The sequence below is a fragment of the Equus asinus genome, chromosome 3 (assembly GCF_041296235.1).
Source record: "Equus asinus isolate D_3611 breed Donkey chromosome 3, EquAss-T2T_v2, whole genome shotgun sequence".
Classification (NCBI taxonomy): domain Eukaryota; kingdom Metazoa; phylum Chordata; class Mammalia; order Perissodactyla; family Equidae; genus Equus; species Equus asinus.
In genome coordinates, this window is record NC_091792.1 from 74814250 (window position 1) to 74836829 (window position 22580).

The window sequence follows — 22580 nt, forward strand, 5'->3', positions numbered from 1 at the left end:
GTGGATGCGATACCTAGGACTGCAGGGACATTTTTGATCCATGTGATAAATCAGCCTGTGGACACAAGAGATAATGGAGAGAGAACATCTCAAGTGAATCTCAGAGAAGAAGGAGTGAAGCTTATTGAGATTCCACACTTGACAACTAAAGAGAAAACTTTCCTGTGTCACCACTGAACACGGCATCCAGGACGCCAGTCTAATATTTGTAGCAAATCCACAACCCCAGAAAGGTCTCTGCCTTCACTCTCACCACCTACCCACTCATCTTCTTTGCAGCATCAGGACTTCATAAACTTAATCAGATTTCATATATTCCATGTCAAATCCTCTAATGCTTCCTATTCCCCATCTAGCCCAGCCAATTGTTGGTGCTTCCTAAATGGCGTGGATGGATGTACCCATGAACATTCGGCTACCCTGCATCAAACACAGCTAGACTATGTGTCTCTGGTTTTTCCCTGACCCATCGTGGACTCTGGCCTCATGGCAGCCTGACCTTGACATTGAGGAATATCTGATGAATGTGAGATGATCAGATAATTTGTTGCTGTCAAGGATGGGCTTTGGGAGCATAAACTGAGAAGATGGGGCTACAAGCTGTACACCATGTTCCCTAGACTGGGTATGAGAACCTAGTTTTAGGCCAAACAAACAAACTAAGGTATCAAAAAGCCTCACTTCAATGAGAAAACTCAATGCCCAAGTCTGCAAGAGCCAGTAGAGCATTCTCTGTGCCTGCTTTGCCCAGAACACTGCCCTCTCAGGACCTGTCCAACAGCACTTCTGCTGGTCTCAGATCCAGGGGCCAGTGCCTCTGACTCCACTCAACTCTCCTGGAGGATGTCCTGATTTTGCTCACAGATCATTGTGATGTCACTACCAAGAATAGCAAAACAAGTAGGCCGTTTCATGGGATTTGAGTCTGAGACATTAATTGCCTGTAGATAACCAATGACCTCCAGATGGATAAATACGGGATGCATCGCACACTCCTCACGGCACCAGATATTTCAGGTTTACCCAACATTTTACTTTGCTTCTGCCATATGTCTGGAGCATCTTAAACCAAGTTCAAGGCCTAAGACTCTACAGTGTACTCTGTTGGTTCATACCGGTGAGAAATCTGTCTGGGATACCCTGACAGGCTGATTTATGTTGTTGTTGTCACCATTATTGTTGCTGTTGTTGTTGTGGGGGACTCCTGTTAGACCCCCCCAACCCCACTGCACAAGTGCTGGTCATGCCTTCTCCAGTGGCCACTGGAACACGGCGCTGTTGGAGAAAGGCGCCCTCCCTCCTGCTGATCACTCTGGGCTCATTTGCCCTTAATGGCTGTTCTGGAGATTTATTCTTTCTTCTTTTGAATCTGTGATAGATTTCTGGTAGTTTTCCCTATTTTAGTCAAGTTTTGTCAATGTTATTAGTCTGAAGATTGATAAGTAAACCATTACTATGTGCATCTCTCTTTTTTGAGGTCTGCCCTCCCTCCCTGACTTAGTGGCATCCAAGATCTGTTACACAACTCACACTGGGCCCTGACCAGGTTTACTTGGTAGCTGCTCCATATGCTGATGTGATTAATGAACAGGGCTGTCTGTAAATTGTTTTGTAATATCAGGGCTCTCTGTGATAAGGAGGGTTGGGTCATAGGCTCTAGATCCCAATGACCTGAGATGCTTTCAAACATCTCCCCCTCCAAAATAAAATAAACACACAAAAAATCTGTAGCTGTAAAACCGGTAAGATTTGTGGGATTAAACTGGGGAAAGTGAGGAGGTGATGGGTGTGAGAACTCAGGGCATGATCAGCAAAGCCTGGGCCAGGCTCATGGGACATGTAGGGGACTGAGCAGAGGAGGACCTGGGTCTCCTGGCTCTCGCTGGCTGACTTCTCTTCTCCATGCATGCATGAGGCAGGGAGGTGCTTGTATAGGTTCTGGTGACAAAATGATTTGCTTGCATTGGAAAACCAGTAATAAAATGGGTTGTTTTTTTTTTGCATCCATACAGGTGGACTGACTAGAAAACATCAGTCCCTCTGGTTTTAGTAGCACAAGTGACAGCAGAAGCCAAAACCTGGGCTGGTGTTGCCTCCAGGCAGGGACAGAGGAGAGTTAGGTCAGACCGGGGAGTGGATCTCACTCCCCACGGACTAGGATTGGCATCGAGGTTGCATGCAGCTGTTTGACAGTGACAATCAGCCTCATCCTCTGGCTGGAGCCTGCAGTAGTCAACGAGGTTATCTTTACAGACCTGGATCTGGAGATTGGTCTGGAACCCCTGCTGTCCTAGGACACACACTTAGGGGCTCTTTCTGGGAATCCTTGATGCTGATTTCCATTGTAACCTATGTTTCTGTTGATTCCCTTAAAGGAGACGGTTTGGGTCCTTCTAAAGAGTTTCCTGGGTTGGATTGACTTCATGCACATATTGGGGAGTTTCTGCTTGCTCATATTCCACTGTCATTCTCTTACACTTTGTCTAATTGGAAAGGTCCACTGAGATACAAGAGGAGAGAAGAACTCAAGTGTGTACCTGTAGGCTCCAGATCACACACCGGAGGGAGTCCCATGTGCCCTGAGGGGGATCGGTGGTAGGAAAGTCACAACTGCGGGACATACTTCACCCAGCTTCCATGCTGCAGGCTCACCATTTTAGTCTCCCCTTCTTGCTGACATCACAACCGTAGGTCCAGGCACCCAGCAAGTGTGTCAGGCCAGCTCTGTGCCTGGAATTCCTCCTGGGATGTTTCTCACAACATCTTACATCTTAATCTTTTGTGCTTGAACACAGTGAGCCTCAGCCAGATCTGAGCACAAGAGCCTGGGAGGGAGGGAAGGTCTCCGCTCTGACCCCTCACAGAGCAGAGTCCCTGCTGTGGAGGACTGTGTATCTGCTGGATGGACCCTGGGTTCCCACCAAGAAGAAATCTAGCAAAGGCTAATTTCCCATCTTTCAAGACAAAGAGCCCAGCTACAAAGGCTCTCATTTTATCACACATGGGTCACCAGGCAAAGATTCAGTGTCATGAGATTTGTATTTTGTTTGGTTTGGTTTTCATTTTGGTGTTTGTTTACCTGAGATTGCAGGTATATTGACTGGAAAATTGGGAAGACAGCCGATGTGAACCAGAAACTACTTCCAGGCACAGCTACTGCGTCTACAAGTTACTGTAAAATTGCAGAAGCGTCTATTCCAAGTGCCTGAGTGGGCTGAGGTATTTGTCCCAATTTCCCATCTGCCTGTGTCACTGTGAGAAGCCCTATTGTGCACAATCACACAGTAATAATCAGCCTCATCCTCTGGCTGCTGCCCAGAGATGAGCAGAATCCTTGCGTTGGCCGAGGCATCTTTGGATCCAGAGAAGCAGCTGGGGACCTGGAGCCTGGTGCTTCTCTGAATCCGTGTGGTAGTAGAGGAGATGCTGGGAAGGGGACCGTGCATTCTGCTGGTACCCACGCTGCTTTGAGTAAAAATACTCCCTGAGCCGCTCTGTAGGGACCACAGGCCAGTCCCACATCACCCCCTGCTGGTCATATGTGGAAAAATGAAAAATGCCGAAAATGCAAGAGATAATGTCTGTGAAAAATAGGTAAAATACGTGCTTTTCTAGGAAGGATCAAAATTGGCTCTACTGGAAATATAACAAGTAAGCTCACCTATTTTAATACAGAAATACAAAATGTTATGGATCCACTCCACAGAATGACTGAACAGACAGATATTCTCACATGGAAGCTCTAAAAACATCAGAGACCAGAGGGTTCCAATCTACTTGCTCTATTTTTAAATAACACTTAAAAGGATGGAAAACTTACCAGTTCTTTTAGAGATCAGTTATATCATTTATAATGCATGTTACAGTTAAATTACAGAAAAATAAAAATGGCAGACGAACAACATTAGATATTACGCAAATGTTCTAAATAGAATATTAATGAAGAGATTTCAATACTAGATTAATGAATTGATGAATTATTACCAAGTGTCATTGATTCCAATGATGAAAGTTGTATGCAATAGTAAGAAATATTTTAATATAACACACAATATAAATATAGATAGATATGATCATACGGTCTCAAATGATACTGGAAGGGATTTTGACCAAATTTAGCATCAATTCCTAATAAAAGCCACATAAAACTAAAAGCCACAAACAGAAACATTTATAATACGGCCAGACACACTCTCTCACACACGTATAATGAAATCCTAGTGGCAGCATCTTAGTCAATGGAGTGGTAAAGGGCAGCATTTCCAAAAAGATCAGCAATAGGCAAAGGTGATTCCCTTTGCCCATGTACCTCCATTAATATTCCACAGTATTCTGCAAGCATGAGAAAATCCAATTAAAGTAATGATATCAATGGTTTGGACATAGAATTCATGGGAACAAAGAAGTAGACATTCTTAATGATCCAAATGAACGTTGTGGCCTTAGATACTCTGGTCCTGGTGCAGAAGTGACAGCAGAGATCACCCCAGTGAGTGACTAGTCACTAACACTCACTAGTACTGGTAACAGGTAGTGACAGAGGCATGTGAGTAGAACAGGGGGAGCAAAGGGGAGGTCTTGGTCCACCTGCCCAGCAGTGAAGAGCATCTTGTAAGATATTAGGCAGTCACCTGAGGTCTGGGGTAATCATCTGCATCCCACTCACACTGCATCCCAAGTAACATCAGTCATCACACTTATGGGGCTTCTGTCTCAGAGCCAGAATAAGCCACATGCAGACTTCCAGGGCAGAAAGTGTGGACTTTCTGCCCAAGTGACCAACACACTGAGACAGGCGTTGTGAGTCTGGTGTCACAGCACCTGCTCCATGTGGAACCAAGGAGAAGGCAGGTCCTGTGCGTAAAATCTTGTAAAGGTCCCCTACCAGAAGCTGGAAGAACAAGACTTCCGGGTTTGGTTGAGGCGCCACTGAGCTCTGTCTCCTGAGGGTCCACTGTGCGGACTCCGCCCACAAGCTGTGTCTTGTCTTCTGCACAGTCTTCCCAGGAGCCCACTTCCTCCTTGGAAGTGCATTGGGGCTCCTAATGGTCTGTCAGCCCCACCTTGTTCAAGACTCCCTGAGGAAAAAGGAGGCAATGACCTACATTGGAAGCCATCAGTTAGGAAGCCAAAACCAGGAGCTCACAGGGTCACGGGAAGCCTCATGGGTGAAGGCAAGTCCCACATCAGTGAGGACACAGGTCGCCCAACTGCCCTGGAGCCCACTGAGTGGTTGAACATCTGTCTGACCCAACACCTGCCTCTCCTAAGTCTGAGGACACTCCATTGCTGCCCCTGCTGGTGACTGCCCATCCTGCAGCCGCTGTGACATCCCTAAGCACACCACGCAGAGTGTTCGATTTTACAGCAGTCTTCCCCAACGTTACTCCCAAGAGAATGGAATGAGAAAGGCCTTCTAGGATTACATGGGGACAGTGATGCTCTCACACCTGCACTTCTATTTTCATGAAAAACTATAATTGTTTTCAAACTGTCAGTCTCTGTCCATTCCACCCTAGGGCTCCAACCTTGCCTGCTGTGGCAGACACTGACCTCGGTGTGTGAGAGGACAGTGAAAGGGCGCAACAGGAACACACCTATGCTGACACGGCCCTGTGTGCATGTGGGTTGTGCACATGGCTCTGTGTGCATGTGGAGTGTGCACATGGCTCTGTGTGCATGTGGGGTGTGCAGATGGCACATTGTGCATGTGGGGTGTGCCCTGGGATATTGGGACAAAGGACCCTGGACGAAGCTGTGATATGTAAGCTGGGATCTGTGGGATGAGTCAAGTGATCACCCTGGGAAAGACTGGAAGAGCCTTCAAATCAGAGGTCAGGTCATGTACCGAGGTCAGGAAAAGAGGGGAGGCTGGTTGCTGGTGATGCTGGTAGATGGCCACTTGAGGTCGGAGAGATGGACCCTCTAAGCAGGGGAACCCAGCACCTCCAAATGGAATAGAAAAGAAAAATCTCGAAAAATTAATATTCTCTTACTTAAACCTTGAAATCCTTTATTACACATTTTTAAGGTGTATGAATGTGCATCTTCATATAGCCACAAATGCATTCACAATGATGTTGCCTATACATTTGTTAATCATGCAGATGAAGAAATTTTCACTTATTGTATTATTTTTAATACTCCTGAATAGGCCACACAATTGTCAGCTGGAACCCAGTCCCTGTCCTTTCCTTGGCAGTGAATGCTGCTCTGGGAGGTCCCCATGCGCTGGGTGAGCCTGGGGAGCTCAGGGTTTGTGTCTCCTTCCCCACTGGCCTGGGGCCCCATGTGCGCACTGAGGCTGCTGTCCCACACGGAGCAGTAATAATCAGCCTCGTTCCAGGCTGGAGCCCAGAGATGCTCAGGGGGCCACACTGCCTCACCTGGAGCCAGAGAATCTCTCGGAGACCCCAGAGGCCCAGATGTTATTCCTGCTGGTCAGGAGTGTGGGGACATGGCCTTGGGGTTGCTGCTGCAGCCACGCTGCCCCCTCATGGCCGACATTTTTGCTCTTTCCAGTGCAGGTGAGTGTGGCCGTCTGTCCTGGGGACTTGGTCACTGAGGGTGGCTGAGTCAGCCCTGCCTGGGCCACAGACACTGTAGGGCACAGAGAGGAGTGTGAGGGCAGGATCCCAGCTCACTGTGAAGGAGGGTGGGGGCGTGGGGCAGAGCTGGTGGTGGATCTCCATCCCGAGGGTAAGTCACTCTCACCTGTGTGGGGAGTGAGGAGGTGAGGAGGAGAGGAGCCCAGGGCACGGGAGAGACCCAGACTCTGAGCCCTAGAGCTGTGCTGTGGAGACAGAGCTGCCCTAAGTCTCTCTGGATCTCCTGAAACTTTCATCGGGGGTGGAGTGGATACACTCAAATCAGCCCTTGCTCTCTGTCTGCCTCTGGCCTCCCTGCCCTGGTCCTCACAGGGAGATGGAGGTAGAGGAGGGATGAGCTGACCCAGGGGGTGGAGGCCCTGGCTCTTGATGACCCTGGGTCCTGGAGGTCAGCACAGCCCAGTGAGCACACTGATGGCTGAACCCCTGGAGCCCTGGGTGGCTTCCCAGCTGGGAGGGGCCATCTAAGGATTGTCCCACACTGTCCCACATGCCCTCAGACCCCACCCAACCCGGCCTCTCTGACACACCTGGGCCCTCCGGTTAGAGGAGGACTGTTGTCCCGATGCTCTTCATGAAGCTGCTCCTGGTGTCAGAGAGGGACCTGGGCAGCTGGGATTCTAGACACCAGGGGTGTAGGTTGAGGGATGTCCCCGTCACTACAAAGAGGCCACAGCAGCTTGCCTTTCAGCTGCATCAGCAGAGTATGCACAGAATTTTATTAGATCATCGATTATAAGTCCAAAAATGGAGAATGTTTTCTTTCAGTTTTTCATGAGAATTAGATCCCAACAATTTAATACACTTATTTTCCTAACACTGTCGTCACCAGGAGCTTGGGATCGTGTGAGATCCGTGTTGGCTCCAGCGCAGTCTCTAGGTCCTTCTTGTTTCTGACATGACTGGAGTCAGCCTCCCTCTGTCCCCATCACTGTCTCTCTGGAGAGACTGGGTGCCCTGGAAAAGGAGCTCCTGCCTGTGTGGACATGAGCAGGCAGAGGGTGCATCGACGGGAATGGCTCAGTCTACAGGGGATCAGAGGAACGGACATGCTCAGATCGACAGACCCATGTAGGGGGCTCAGACCCTCAGATGCTGGTGACAGAGGTGACGTCAATCACAGAGGAGTGAAGGTGTGATCAGGGGCCCCAGGGGGGTGGTTTATGCCTCACTTCCTCATGGGCACACAGCACTGAGTACACTGAGGTCTCTGTCATATGTGTGACAGTAACAATCACCTCGTCCTCAGGCTGGAGCCCACAGATGGTCAAAGAGACCACGTTGCCTGACTTGGAGACAGAGAATCATCTGGAATCTCTCAGGGCCTGGTACTTCCAAGAGTCAGAGTTTTGGGGCAGCACCACTGACAGCTGGAACCAACACACACTATGGGATCCAATGTTGCTGTTCCCGGAGCAGGAGATGGTGACCTCCTGGTCCAGGGTCCCTGACACCGAGGATGGCTGGGTCAGCAAAGACCGTGCCCAGGACCCTGAAATGAGGGACACAGAGTCACAGAGGTGGAGAGTCAGGGCCCTTCCCACACCCCAGGCTGGACACCAAGGGGAAGGAAACATCCCTGTATCCTCCTAGGGACCCGACCTGACCCCAGAGTCCAGTCACCTTTGAGTGAGTGAGGAGGGTGAGGAGAGGGGTCTGGACCATGACGGAGACACCCCAGAGCTCTCTCTCCCTCCCCCAGATGACACAGGGCTGCCCAATTATCTATCCCTCATCCCTTCCCTCACTCTGATGGGAGCAAGAGCCCTTCATCCAAATTGTTTCCCCTTCTCCTCCCCTCACCTCTCCCAGCCTGTCTGTGAACCAAGATTCAATCCCCTTTGCCTTGGAGTTTATCATTGGATGACATGGAGCTGGTAACTTATGATATGGGCTCTTCTGGGACCTTGGGAGGAAGGATCTGCTGGGGCCCAGGGGTCACTGAGCAGAGGGCACCAGCTAAGCAGCCAGGTGCTTGGGTCACAGCTCTATCTCATCACATGTGGTTCAGACACATGCCCACCGCGCCCCTTGCTGGCCCTGGTGCGCTTTGCACCATGTCAGAATACACTGTCAGCATCCCACCTGCGGGAGGGCAGGGCCTCCCTAAGCATTGCCTTTTCCACAGTCCCCTCCTCATAAAGGGGTGGGGCCCTCACCCAGGCCTTCACTGGGCTGCAACCTCCTCCCCACACTGACCCCTCAGTGTCATAGAGAGGCCTCCTCACATGGTGGGCTCTCTGATGCCCCTTCAGTTGTTACACAGTGGAGTGCAGGGCCCTGAGAACTGGCCCCAGAGGGTCAATTTGTGCTGCTTTCTCACAGCAGAAGGACAAAGGCCCTGAGACCAGCCACGTCTCACTGTTTGGGAAGGTGGAGGTGCTCCCCTTCTCTCTGACCCCACTTTCCACTGAGGCAGGTGCAGGCCCCTCGACCCTCCCCCTTCATGCCTCTCATGTACCCCCTGGTGGGGATGGGGGTCCATCAACAGGAACAAGGCAGGGAGGTATTGAGAAGAGGCTGTTCTTCATCCTCAGAAAGACAGAGGTCGGCTGCTCTGGGACCCACCTCTCAGCACAGCTGTCCAGGATGACGCTGGGGCTGCAGCCCTGGGACCTAAGGGGATGGGGCTCCACGAAGAGGGCAGCGTCCCCAGGGTGAAACCGAGACCCTTGTAGGAGGGAGAGACTGAGGAGTGAAGGGGGCTTAAGGATTGAGACCACAGGAGACAAGGAAAGCAGACTTTGAGTGACTGAGCCATGGCTGAGTGACAGGAGAAGGGAGGTTTCACACCATCCTCTGGCCCACAGGGACCCTCACATCAGAAGATGACAATGACCACACAGTAGAGCGGATGGAGCTGAGGTGATGGGCTACTTTGAGCAGGGGTCATGCTAGAGGTCCGGGGACCTACACAGCTGCCTCTATTTATCCCCACCAGGCACCTTCTTAAGGAAACATTCAGAAAGGTGTATTTTGCCTACTCTTTTCCTTTTATTTCTTTCTCTCTCCCTTCCACACACACACACACACACACAAATATAGGTAGAAATGTGTCGTGAATCAGCCATGATGGGCATTCGTACTGAAGAATTTCGTACCATGAAAGAGACCAACTTTGCTTTAAACTTGGCTACTCTCTCACTTTTGTCCTGAAATTTTTACCTGTTCTGTGTATTTTGTGTACCATCACTTCTCTTCCTATGTATAGTTTTTGTGAAAAAATAATAAACGTGTGTGATTGAGCATCAATTTATTAACTAGAACACAGCTTTAATCTTACTCTTTTTTGTATCTAAAATACTCTATTTACAAAATAATTATGTAATTTTTTACCCAACCTGTTCACTCTAACAGAACTGTACTAGTGAAAATATTGTGATATTTCTTTACTAATTTCTCAGTGAATAATTTAGCCTTTCACAGTGACAATGAACACAAATTTCTCAGTGAATTCATACAGATAGGAAGTTCACTAAATACATAGTCTCCGTTGCATAGAGAGAAAAAGTAGGTAATATATAGAGATGACTAGAGAAGAATTTACATAATTTGATAACTCAGATAAATATGGCTTTTCAAATGGAATTTCCAATGATTCTATTTCCAAATGTGTGGAGGTATAATTAACAAGTAAATATTGTATTATATTTAAGGTGTGAAATGTGGTGATTTAATACATATGTACACACACATTTTCAAATGATTACCACAATAAGTTAATTAACACATCCATCACCTTTTTGTATTTGGTGAGAATACTTAAGATCTACTCTCTTAACAAGTTTAAAGTGTTCAACAATGTATTATTAACTATAGTCACCACGCTATATATTAGAGCCTCAGAAATTATTCATCTTTTTTTTTTTGAGGAAGATTATCCCTGAGCTAACATCTGCTGCCAATCCTCCTCTTTTTGCGGAGGAAGATTGGCCCTGAGCTAACATCCGTGCCCATCTTCCTCTACTTTATATGTAGAAGGCCTGCCATAGCACGGCTTGACAAGTGATGCGTAGGTCCGTGCCTGGGATCCGAAACAGCAAACCCTGGGACACTGAAGCAGAGTGCACGAACTTAAATGCTGTGCCACTGGGCCAGCCCCAGCAATTATTCATATTAATACTGAAAATGTATACCATTTGCTACTTTTCATTTAAATAGGAACAAATTTTATGTTCTTTGTCCTAGAAATGTCAGGTGACATCTCAGAAATGGTAGAAATGGGTGGGTTGGTATTTCAAATAAAAAAAATGTACTGTATTTATTTCCATCACGTCAGCTTTTAGGCCTCTCACTCTGCAATTTTCACTCTCCACTATAGTTGGGGTGCAGGTCTTTTTCCTACATATAGCTCGTTTCCAGAAACAGAGAACAATTATTGTGACACTCTATTCAATTTTTCAAACAAACTATTTACTCTTCAATGATGCACTACAAGATATAAAAACACACTTATATAGAGAACACCAGGTGGGTGCCACAGTGTGGGGCATATGTTCACTCTGATAATCCTATGATGACCCATCTCAGTGTTTCTGTGCTGATGGACACCTTGTCCTCCATTTTGTCACTCTGTCAGTGGGGAGGTCAGATTTGATGGCAGGTGAACAGTTCTTAGCTTTATACCAAGAGTCCTCCAAGATGGGAAACCAGCACTGCTGCTCTAGAAGTATGTTCACAAGGATTCTGTGAATGTGGTGACAACAAATGGGCTGTCTAACTCTTCTCAGAATATTTGACACTACTTTTCATGTCCCCTTCTCCAATACATTATGCAGAGTTATAAATGCGTCTTATAATTTTCTTTTATTCCTCAGTTTATATTTTTGAAACTTCATTCAAATTGGTTGTGTTAAGTTGTGTATCCATTTAGAAAAATGTACACTTTCCTAATTCCAATCTTGAACACTCTCCTCCAGAGAATATAAACAGTGAGAACACACCCAGCCCAAAATCCCTGAATTCAACACACAGAGGAGCTGGAGCCAAGAATCAGGTGCTGTATTTCCTGGGGAAGAGTGACAGGCAGGGTTCCCACTGTAGGGGAGGATGACAATTCCTCTACCCTCTATGTCCTTCTGGTTAGTCTAAGAATTAAGTTGACATGAGACAGGATAACAGGAGAAAAATCAAAGTACAATAACATGTACACATGAAATAAATGCAGGAAAACTGAGTAACTCACCAAAATGGCCAAAGCCAGCACCTTAAATACCATCTTCAATGAAATAAGATGTAGATAAAGAAAACACAAACCAATAAACAAAACAACACAAAAATATCCCTAATATTTACACAAAAGTCCAACCTCCCCCCAAAAAAACATACCAGCAAACCAAATTCAACTGTACCTTAAAAAATTTATACATTATGGACAAGTAAGATATTTGCTAGAATGCAAGGATGGTTTAACATATGAAAATCAATCAGTGTAATATAGTACATTAACAGTATGAAGGACAAAAAACACATGATCCTCTCAATTGATGTATAAGAAGCATTCAACAAGTTTCAACACTCTTTCATGATAAAAACAAGACCAAAAAATTCAACCAACTCAAAATAGAAGGGCCCTACCTCAAGATAATAAAGGTCATATATGGCAGAATCACAGCTAACATTGTACCAGATGATGAAAAGCTGAAAGTTTTTCCTCTAAGATCAGAAAGAACACAAGGATGCCCACTCTCACCACTTCTACTGACTATACCACTGGAAGTCCTGGCTAGAGCAATTAGGCAAGAAGAAGAAATAAAAGACATCCAAATCAGAAAGGAACAGTTAAAACTGTCTCTGCAGATGATAGGATATTATATATAGATAACTCTAAAGACTCCACCAAAACCTGTTAGAATAAACAAACAAATTTAGAACATTTTCAGAATACAAAAACAAAATACAAAAGTCAGTTGTGCTTGCACACACTAACAACACACTACCTGCAAAAGAAATTTGGAAAACAATCCCATTTACAATGACATCAAAATGAATAAAACTCTTAGAAATAAATTTAACCAAGGAACTGAAACATCTGCACAGTGACAACTAAAGAACATTGATGAAATAAATTGAAAAAGACACAAATCAACAGAAAGATATCCAATGTCCATTGGAAAAATTAGTACTGGTAAAACATCTATACTACCTAAGGTGTTATATAGACTCAGTGCAATTACTTTCAAAATCCAAATGCTATCTGATACAGAAAGAAAAATATTTGACCATAAACTTTACATGGAACCATGAAATACCTCAAACAGAAAAAAACAATGTTGAGAAAGAACAAAGCTGGAGGTCTCATAATTCCTGATTTCAAAACATATTGCAAAGCTACAATAGTCAATGAAGTATTAAACTGGAAGAAAGACAGACATCTATACAAATGAAACAGAATAGAGAGCCCAGAAATAAAGTCACGCATAGATGGTCAACTGATCTTCAACAAGGTTGCCAAGAATACACAATGGAGAAACAATAGCTCTCCAAAAAAGGTTTGCAGAAAACTGAATATGCATATTCAAAAGAATAAAACTGAGGAGTCTGATCTAACACCATACACAGAAATGATTTCCAAGTGGATTAGAATTAAACATAATAGTGGAGACTGTAAAAGTGTTAGAAGAAAACAGAATAAAAGGATAATGACATTGGTGTTGGCAATGATTTCTTGGGCATGACATCAAATCACAGGACACAAAAACAAAAATTAGAAAAGGGAGGTCACAATTATCTGAAAATATACACAGCAAAGGAAACAGCAAGTGAAAAGACAACTTATAGAATGGGAAAAGAATATTTGTAAGCTATATATCTGATATGAGGTTATTATAAAAAATACATAAAAGAACACCTATGACATAACAGAAAAAGTCAAATAACCTGATTGAAAAATGGGTAAATGTTTGATGTAAAGTGATGCAGCCACTGTGGAAAATAGTACAGGGTTTCCTCAAAAACCAAAAGTACAACTACTATATGATGCCGCTCTCCCACTTCTGGGTACTTATCTAAAAAATTGAAATCAGGATCATAAAGATAAAATTTCACTCGTGTGTTCATTGCAGCATTACGCACAATATTCATGAGGTAGAAACAACGTAAATGTCCTCTGACAAATGAAACAGTAAGGAAAAATTAACATATACATGCAATGGAATATAATTCAGTGAGGAACCAAAAAAACAAAAAGGAAATCCTGCCATATGCTACAACATGAATGAACCTCAAGGGGCATTATGCTAAGTGAAATAAGCCAGACACAGAAGGACAAATACTGTAATATGGCACGGTTCCAGTTATACGAGATTTCTAAAATAGTCAAACTCATCCAAATGCTGCAGGAGCAGCAACGGTACTCATGTCTTAGCCCTTGCCCTTTCTCCAGCAGTGGCAAATGGCACCTGAGACCCGAGGCTTCAGGAGCCACAGCAGAACCCACGACCCAGCCCCCAGTGGTGGCACTCCTGACACACACTCTACCAGCAGCAGGGAATGTCTACAAGACCCTGGTCACCCAGCAGTGACAGTGACACCTGTGAACCTACTGCTCCTGGCAGCAATGCTGCCATAAAACCTGGGAGCAGCAGCACAAGTGAAGCACAGGGCAGCCTCACCCAAGCCCATGGAGAGCCAGTGGGAAAATATGACACTCAGGAGACTCCAAATGCAGAGGAAGTGTTTGCAGGCTGGTCACCCTGATGGTGACACCTGAGAATGCAGGAACATCATAAACATCAAGGCACCAACAACCTTGGAATCACAAGCAGCACAGGGACGGTACTGACAATGCCTCTGCAGTGGCAGTGGATGGTGAAGTGTGCAGGCTCTCAAAAACATGCAGAAGCAGCCTAGAATCAAAGTACCCAAAGTCTTACCCAAATAAGAAAGGTGTTTACTGCCACAAATGCACTGGCAGAGGATCAACTCATCAAACACCATGAAGAACTACAGTAACAAGGCAGAATAAAAAGGAAATGAGAAGTCTCTAGAAATCAAACTGGAAGTCATGGAAGACTGCCATCTGACAGGGAACTCAAATAGCTGTCATGAAGACACTCAGTGAGCTACAAGAAAACTCAGACAATTCAATGAGCTCAGAAATAAAATTAATGAAGAGAAGGAGTACGTCATCAAAGAGACTGAAACTTTAAAGAAACAAACAAACAGAAATTCAGGAGAAGAACATGATAAATGAGATGAAAAATAAAGTAGAAAGCACTGGAAATACAGCAGCCCATATCAAAGAGAGAAGTAGCAAACTCAAAGATAGAGACATAGAAATGATTCAGGTAGAAGAGGAGAGAGAACTAACAATTTTTAAAAAATAAAGAAATTCTATGAGGAATATATGAGTCAATTAGGAAAAGCAACATAAGGATAAGAGGTATCCCAGAAGGAGAAGAGAGTGAGAAAGGAGCAGAGAGCTTAGTCAAAGAAACAATAGCTGAGAATTTCCCAACCCTGAGGAAAGAACTGGATATACCAGTACATGAAAGAAATAGAACTCCTAAGTATCTCAATGCAAAAAGACCTCTCCAAGGCATGTAACATTAAAACTGTCAAAAGTCAATGATGAGAAAGAATATTGAGGGTGGCCAGAGAGATGAAAATAATTTACAAAGGGAACCCCCATGAAGCTATCAACAAATTCTTCAGCAGAAACTCTACAGGTTAGGAGAGAGTGGAATGATATATTCAAAATATTGAAAGACAAACACTATCAGCCAAAAATACTCTATCCAGCAAAGTTCTCCTTCAGATATAAAGGAGAAACAAAGGCTTTCACAAACAAATCTGAGAGAGTTTATCACCAGTAGACCTCCCTTACAAGAAAAGTTCAAAGGAGCATCGTACCTGAAACTAAAAGGAAAAGGTTGACAAGATTTCAGCTTGGTGATAAAGACACAGACAGAATCAGAAAATTGCAACTCTATATCATACTAAGTAAACAGTTATACCATAAAGGCTAAATGGGAAAAAAACACAAGTAAAGTAACTATAACCACTTTAATATAACAAACTCACCACACATAAAGGATAATTTGTGACAATAAAAACATAGAACAGGATGAAGAAAAGGATAGTATCTTCATAGGCTAATGGAGATAAAGTGCTATCAGGATAAAAAGGACCTCTCATCTAGGAGATCTTTTATACAAACCTTATGTTAACCACAAAACTGGAAAATCAGAGCAGAGTCATAAATCATAAATAAAAAGGAAAATTAGAAAAACATCACAAAAACCCAGCTGACTGAAACTGCAGACAGAATTACAAGGAAAAAGAAACAAGGAAACACAGAACAACCAGATAACAATAGATAAAATAGCAGTATTAAACCCTCGCATATCAATAATCACTCTAAATGGGAATAGATTGAATTCATCAATCAAAAGACACAGAGTGGCTGGATAGATTAAAAGACAAGACCCAATAATATGCTGCCTCCAAGAGAGCTAAGTCAGGTCTAAAGACACACAAAGGCTCAGAATGAATGGATGGAAGATAATACTCCAAGCAAATAGTAACTGAAGGACAGTAGGTGTCACCACACTTATATTAGATGAAATAGACTTCAAGCCAAAAAAGATAGCAAGAGACAAAGGTGAGCATTCTATAATGATAAAAGGGACATTCCACCCAGAAGACATGACATATTCATATGTATGCATCAAACATAGGAGCACCAAACGATATAAAGGAACTATTAACAGAAGTAAAGAGAGAAATTGACAGCAACAGAATAATAGTAGGGAAATTTAACACCCTACTTACAATAATGGGTAGATCATCCAGACAGAAAGTCAACAAGGAAACATTGGCATTAAAGCAAACACTAGACCAGATGGACTTTCTCTCTCTATATATATAATATTCTACTGTAAAGTACCAGCATAGATATTCTAAACATTCTTCTCAAGTGCACATGGAACATTCTCAAAGATGGACCATATGTTGGAAAAGAAAATAAGCATCAATAAATTTAAGAAGATTGAAATCATATCAAGCATCTTTTCTGACTACAGTGGTGTGAAATTAGAAATCAACTAGGAGAAGAAAACTAGAAAACTCACAAATACATGGAGACTAAACTACATGCTACTGAACAACTATTGGATCAATGAAGAAATCAAAGGAGAAATCAAAAAAACACCCGGAGACAAATGAAATTGAAAACACAACATACGAAAACTTACAGGATGCAGTAAAAGCAGTATGGAGAAAAAACAGGAAAAATCTCAAATAAATAATCTAACTCTACCTAAAGAAGTAGGAGAAAAAAGACAAATAAGCCCAAAGTCAGCAGAAGGAAGGAAATAATAAAAATCAGATCAGACGTAAATGAAATATAGACTAAAAAAAGAAAAGAAAGGATCCACAAAAATAAGAGCTGCTTCTTCAAAAAGAAAAACAAAATTGACAAACCCTTAGCAAGACTCACAAATAAAAAAAGAATGTTCAAATAAAATGAGAAATGAAAGAAGAGAAATTACAACAGATACTACAGAAATAGAAAAGATTATTTGAAAATACTAAGAAAAGCCATATGCCAATATATTGAATAACCCATAAGAATAAGATAAATTCTTAGAATCATATAACCTCCTGCAGCTGAATCAAGAAGAAATAAAGAGCCTGAATAGATCAGTCACTAGTAAGAAAGCTAAAGCAGTAAGACACACCTCCCAGAAAACAAAAGTCCAGGACCAAATGGCTTCTCTGGTGAATTCTACCAAACTTTCAAAGACTTAATATTTATCCTTATGAAATTCTTCCAAAAAGTTGAAGAGGATGGGACTCCCTAACTCAGTTTATGAGGCCAACATTACCCTAAAACTAAAGCCAGATAAGGACAATGCGAAAAAGGAAAGTTACAGACTGATATTGCTGATGAACACAGATGCAAAAATCCCTAACAAAATATTAGCAAATCAAATACAACAATACATTAAAAGAATCGTACACCATGATGAATTGGGATTTATTCCAGGGATGCAGGGATGGTTCAACATCATCCACAAAACAATCAATGTGAGACACCACATTAACAAAATGAAGAATAAAAAACTCATGAACATCTCAATAGATGCAGAGAAAGTACTTGTCAAGATCCAATATCCAATTATGAAATGACTCTCAATAAAGTAGGACTAGAAGGAAAGTACCTGCATGTAAAAAAGGCCATATACCACAAACCCTCAGCCAACATCACACTCAATGGTGAAAAAGTGAAAGCTATTCCTCTAAAGACAGGAATGAGACAAGGATGTACACTCTCACCATTATATTCCACATAGTATTAGAAGTCCTAGCCAGAGAATTTAGGCAATAAAAAGAAATAAAAAGGATCTGAATTGGAAAGGAAGAAGTTAAACTGTCACTAGTTTTGGATGGCATGATTTTCTATGTAGAAAACCCTAAAGAATTAACCAAAAACTACTAGAAATAATTAATGAATACAGTAAAGTTTCAGGGTACAAAATCAACATATGAAAATCAGTTGTATTTCTATACACTAACAAGGAACTAGCAGAGAGAGAAATCAAAAATAAAAATCCATTTACAGTCTCAAAAAAGTGAATAAAATACCTACGAATAAATTTAACCAAGGAGGTCAAAGACCCATACACTGAAAAATATGACATTATTGGAAGAAATTGAAGAAGACATAAAGAAATGGAAAGCTATTCCACGTACATGGACTGGAAGAATAAAAAGAGTTCAAATGTCTTTATTACATAAAGCAATCTGCAGAATCAATGCACTGTGAATGAGAATCTCAACAACATTTTTCATGGAAATACAATGATGAATCCTAAAATTTATATGGAACAACACAAAACTCTGAATAGCCAAAGGAATCCTGAGAGAAAAGAACAAAGCTGGAGGTATCACACTTCCTGAATTCAAAATAGACTACAAAGCTACAGTAATCAAAACAGCATGGTAGTGGCAGAAAAACACACACTCAGATCAATGGAACAGAATTGAGAGCCCAGAAATAAACCACGCATCCATGGGCAGCTAATTTCCGACAAAGGAACCAAGAACGTACAAGAGAGAAAGGAAAGTCTTCAAAAAATGGTGTTGTGAAAATTGGACAGTCACATGGAAAAGAATGAAAGTAGACCATTATCTTACACCATACACCTAAATTAACTCAAAATGGATTAAAGACTTGAATGTAAGATCTGAAATCATAAAAGTCCTAGAAGAAAACACAAGCAATATACTCTTAAATGTCAGCTTTAGTATCTTTTTGAATATCATGCACCCTTAGGCAAGAGTGACAAAAGGAAAAATAAACACATGGGACTACATCAAACTAAAAAGCTTCTGCATAGCAAAGGAAACCATCAACAAAATGCAAAGACAAACTAAGTTAGGAGAAGATGTTTGCATTAATATTTGGATTAGTATCCAAAATACATAAAGAATTCATACAACTCAACATCAACAGTAAAACCAAATTAAATAATGGGCAGAGGATCTGAACAGACATTTTTCCAAAGAAGATATACAGATGAACAACAGGCACTTGAAAAGATTAGGGAAATGCAAATCAAAGCTACAGTGAGATACCCCCTCACACCCAAGCAGAAGGGCTATTCAAACAGACAAGAAATAGCAAGCGTGTTTTAGGACGTGGAGAAAGGAGAACCTCATATACTGCTGGTGGGATGTTAACTGTTGTAGCCACTTTGGAAAACAGGATGGAGATTCCTCAAAAACTGATACTTGAACTACCATATGAAAGAAAGAAAGATGGAATCCTTTCTCCCCCAATCCTAACTCCCTATGGCTTTTCACCCCAGATAGCCAATTTCTTTGCAAACTTATTAAGACTTAAAAGAAATTACACTGTTTAAATCTCCACGATAAACTTCCTGGGAGGCATAATGGATCTAGAAAGGAGATTCTCTCTGCCCCAAATGATCGCAGGAAAGCGGGAAGGAGCATTTTGAGGACAAGCTGGCACAAAAAGCACGGCTCTCCACTCCTAATCATCTGTTTTCATTATGGTAAAATATGTATAACCCAAAATTTACCGTTCCGACCGTCTTTAAGTGTGCACGCAGCGGCATTAAGTCCATCCGCAATGCTGTGCAGCCATGACCACTACCCTTTTCCACAACATTCCCCATCTCATACAAACCCTGTTCCCAGTGAACATGAACGCCCAGCCCCCTCTCTCAGGCCCTGGGACCCGCGGGTCCGCTCTCTGACCGTTGATCCGCCTGCTCCAGCTTCTCACGTCAGTGACATCCGCCCTTCAGTTCCACCCTCTCAACCACCACATCTAAAGTTTGTAGTTTTCTCTCAAAACAGCCCCAAATGACACCGACAGGAAATGCAACTGCAAAACAGTGATTTTCCGTGATCGCTATCACATCAATCGATGATAAAGCCGTTGACAAACTACTTTCTGCAGTTTTTGAAATTTCAATATTACCCAAAAGACCTAAATGACGAGGCTGTTTAGAGCTGAAATCCTGCACAATTCGCCCTATTTTACCCTCGTGCTTCCCAAAGCCTCAAGTTAAATGAGCCAAACCCACTGACTCCGGGCTCAGGAGCCACTCGGACGCCCTGAGCCCTGCCCTGTGCCCCCTGGGCCGGGCCTGGAGCCCTCGGTCCCTGAGGACAAACCTGCACATCCTCCTCAGGGGGCACGCGGGGCGGCGACACCTTCCAGTCAGTCAGCGCGTTCAGGACGAGGAGCGCGAGCGGAGTCTGGTCCTGCTCAGCGCCCGCGACTGTCGCCTGCCACACACGACCGGGGTCGGCGCCCTCACCAGGGTCCAGGCTCTGAGGGGCCGCTGCCGCCAACGTCCCCGCTGCCAAGTCCGCTGACGCCCAACTGCCGCCGCCGCCGCCGGCTCTGAGGGCCCTGGGGGAGGGGCTGGCCGCTGCGGCCCCGCCTCCAAGCGCCGACCACGCCCCCCATGACACGCCCACCGCGGACTTCCGGCCGGCGGGGGAATCCGCTTCTCTCCTCAGGGCCAGTTCCTTTAGCGCCCTCTCTGGTCGCGGTGAGTAATGCAGGAGGGCTGTGCAGGGCTGCGTGATGGACATCCAAAATGCCGCCAACCACGCCTACCGTGTGCTCTTGATCTGCGTCTATCCTTCTACCAAAACCATTCAGCTCTAAACGCTGTAACTTTGACTTTTACAAGCTTGTGGCCTTATTTCTCCCACTTTATTCTCTTATTTAAGTGTTTTAGCTATGCGTGCTCCTTAGCTTTTCCATACACATTTTCGCATAATTTTTTCTGTATCTACAAAATGTCTTGTTGAGATTTTGATGGGAATTATATTAAATACATGTATCAATTTAAAAGAAAATTGACTTCTTTACAATACTAAATTTTCCGACTCACGAATGTACTGCATCTCTCCATTTATTTAGATCGACTTTTTTTGATTAATTTCATCTGCATTTGAAAGTTCTCAGAATCCAAGATCTGTACAAGACTTCTACAAATTTTTTGTGTATTTCTTAGAATTACACTTAAGTTTTTCATCTCTGAAGAATAGTAACTGATTATATACTTTAAATTTCTGCCAATGCTGTCATTGCTAGTATACTGAAATCCAAATGATTTTTGTATACTAATTTTGTGACCTCCAAATTTGGTGAAGCCACTTATTACTTATAGAAATTTTCATTTGTAGATTCCATGGAAATTTCTATGGAAGCAGTCATGTCCTTTGCAAAAAAGGCATGGTTGCATTTCTTCTTTTTCTATATGCATGTCTTTTCTTTCCTTGTCTCATTGCACTCACTGGAACTTCCAGTATGATATTAAATAAGAGTAGTGAGGATGGGCCTCCTTGCCTTGTTCTCAGTGATAGCAGGAAAGTGTTAAATATTTCCTCCTTAGGGATAGTGATAGCTGTAGGTTTCTGTGGATCAATTTTATCAGGGTGAGGCTGTTCTTTATGCCTAACATACTGAGATTTTTTTAATCATGTGTTAAATTTTGTCAAATTGTTTTATACATTGATTGATATGATCATGTGAGTTTTCTTCTTTAATCTTTTCATACGGTTAATTACGTTGATTGATTTTTCATATTGAGCTAGGCTTGCATCCCTGCAGTAATCCACAGTTGGACATGCTATATATATTTTATATACCGCAAAATATAATTTGATAATATATTAAGGAATTTTATGTCTATAATTGTGAGGGATATTGGTCTATATATTTTTGTGCATTTTAAATTAATACGTCTTCTATGTTGTTGGATTTAGTGTCTATGAATGTTGCTTGGATCTTATCAGTTCATCACGTTGAGTTCTCTTATATTCTTGCTGACTTTCTGTTGAGGTTTTTATCAGATGTTAAGAAGGCTTTATTGAAGTCATAAGGTGTATTTGTGGATCTACTTCTCTTTTCACTGATATCAGTTTTGCTTCACATATTTTGCATCTCCTTGCTGAGACTTTCAATTATTCCATTTATTTCAAGTTTATTCATATGTGTGTTAATTTATTTTGCTAATAGTTGCTTTTAATCATTGTCAGATAGGTAATTCTAACATTTTTGTCATGTCTGTATTGGCATCTATTGTTTGTCTTTCTTCACTGTGTGATGTTTTCCTGATTCTTAGTGTGAAGAATTATTTTCGATTGAAAGCTGAACATTTTGGGTATTGTATTATGAGACTTTGGGTAGTACTTAAAGTTTTTGTCTTAGCTGGCTTTCTGTTACATCACTCCAGCAGGGGAGAAGAGGTGAGCAACACCTCATTCCTTCCAGGTGTGGGGAAATGTTCAGACTCCCCATTGCAGATGGAGATCTTTTCCCTGCTGGGAGGGGGTAGGAGTGCAGACTTCCCACCAAGCCTCCACAGATACTCCCTGGATGGGAGAGGTAGGAGTGTCTCCTTATTGATGCAAATATGCCTACACTGACTCCAGGAGGGCAGGGCAGCTCATTACCACATGGCAGTGATAAAGGTCCCC

General features: G+C 43.0%; 1 long non-coding RNA gene across 2 annotated transcripts in view; it reads right to left on the minus strand.

Moving 5' to 3' along the window:
- LOC139044812 (uncharacterized) overlaps positions 1 to 20496 on the minus strand; it is a 39038-nt gene extending 18542 nt beyond the window's left edge. For both annotated transcript variants that reach the window (XR_011502073.1, XR_011502074.1), the window contains exon 1: positions 20259 to 20496. This is a non-coding gene — a long non-coding RNA (uncharacterized lncRNA). The remainder of the gene's footprint in view (positions 1 to 20258) is intronic.
- Between the last annotated feature and the right edge of the window lie 2084 nt (positions 20497 to 22580).